At 48.1% G+C, this 1,598-nt stretch overlaps 1 pseudogene; it reads left to right on the top strand.

Moving 5' to 3' along the window:
* The first annotated feature begins 6 nt into the window (after positions 1 to 6).
* LOC113617246 (RNA polymerase II subunit A C-terminal domain phosphatase SSU72 pseudogene) lies at positions 7 to 1,319 on the top strand (annotated as a pseudogene).
* The last annotated feature ends 279 nt before the right edge of the window (positions 1,320 to 1,598 follow it).

The raw sequence follows: 1,598 nt of genomic DNA, 5'->3' as shown, positions 1-1,598 counted from the left end.
TCTGGCTGGGAGTCCCAAGGAGCTTCCATCATGCCCTCCTCTCCACTCAGGGTGGCTGTGGTCTGTATGAGTAACATGAACAGGAGCATGGAAGCCCACAGCGTCCTCATGAAGAAAGGGTTCAATGTCAAGTCTTTTGGAGTCGGATCCTGTGTGAGGCTCCCAGGACGTGCAGGTAACCTCCCCGTGGTTTATGATTTTTCCACCACGTATGAGCAAATGAGCAAGGACCTTCTCCGCAAAGATGGAGAACGCTATAGAAGCAATGGTGTCTTACACGTCTTGGGAAGAAATGAGAGAATCAAGCCTCACCCGGAAAGATTTCAAGAGTGCAGGGATCCCTTTGATGTCATCTTCACATGTCAGGAGAGCGTCTATGACAGGGTGGTGGCAGATCTGTACACCCGAGAGCAGGAGACCTGTCAACCTGTTCACGTGATCAACGTGGACATAGACGACACCCTGGAGGACGCCACTCTTGGATCTCTGATCGTCTGTGAGCTCTGCCAAGGTCTCCAGCAGGCAGATGACATGGAAAGCAGTCTGGCTGAGCTTCTCCTGGCAGCAGAGGGGAAAACAGGAAGGAGCTTTCTGCACACGGTCTGCTTCTACTGAAGATCTTGGCTGGTTTGAACTCCTTCCTCGGTAAGAACTTGTGCCTGGACTTTTGGGCTAGTTGGTATTTTCTGTGAGAAGTGTATTCAAAACTCTTTTTGCTAAAGGACATGTGTATGATTTTTTTTTTCAGAGACACCCCAGCCAGGGAAGGAAGTGGGGAAAAGCATTTTATGGGAAATGGAACACGGACTACCACTAGGCATAAAACCCTTCCAACACTGGGGACAGCATTCGAGGTACTCTCCTTGGAAGAGACAATTCAGTGCTCACATAGTTCCGTGAGGAAGTGAACATCCAGGAACTCCACTTCCAGATGAGCAAACCATGGCCGATCCCCCGAGTCTCCCCCCTTCACCTTCTTCACATTATGTGGCACCAGTTAGTGTACTAGTCTTCAAGGGTTGGCTTAAAGAAGTATTTCTCAATTCTTCTGAAACATGGTCCTCCCCTCTGGTCTTGATTATAGTTTGAGCCCAAGATCTTGCTCTTCGCTGTGTGTTAGAATGTTTCAGGTCTGGGTCACTGACGCTAATAAAAAAAATTTCATGCTATATGTAAGTTCTGAGTACATTTTCATTTATGCCTGGTTTTTCCTACCATGACTTTTCTCTTACAAACATCCTGCTTCCCTTGTGCTCTTGAAGCCCTGCTTGGAACGAATTCCCAGGGACTTCTAAGGTCCAGCCAAGGCTCAGGACCCTCTGCTTTGAGACAGCTGCTCTCATGCTTTGGTGCACATCACAATCACCTGAAGGGCTTCGTACATCCCAGATCTCCAGGCTCGACTCCCAGAGTTTCTGATTTGGTGGTCTGGGGTCCAAATTTGCCTTTGTCTCATATTCCAGGTTGATGTTAAGGCCCTGGGTCTTGGATTCACGCTTTGAGAAGACCGAGTGCGTTTACCGAGGTAGGACTCTTTTCAATGTGACAATCACTATAATTGACAGAGGCACAGGGACATAAAATCTGTGGCTTTCTAA

The sequence above is a fragment of the Aethalodelphis obliquidens genome, unplaced genomic scaffold (genome assembly GCF_003676395.1).
Source record: "Aethalodelphis obliquidens isolate GAN/ISIS:26980383/991018 unplaced genomic scaffold, ASM367639v1 scaffold3892, whole genome shotgun sequence".
NCBI classification, from domain to species: Eukaryota; Metazoa; Chordata; class Mammalia; order Artiodactyla; family Delphinidae; genus Aethalodelphis; species Aethalodelphis obliquidens.
The sequence above is the reverse complement of the archived record's forward strand: the minus strand, read 5'-3'. Positions and strand labels throughout refer to the sequence as shown.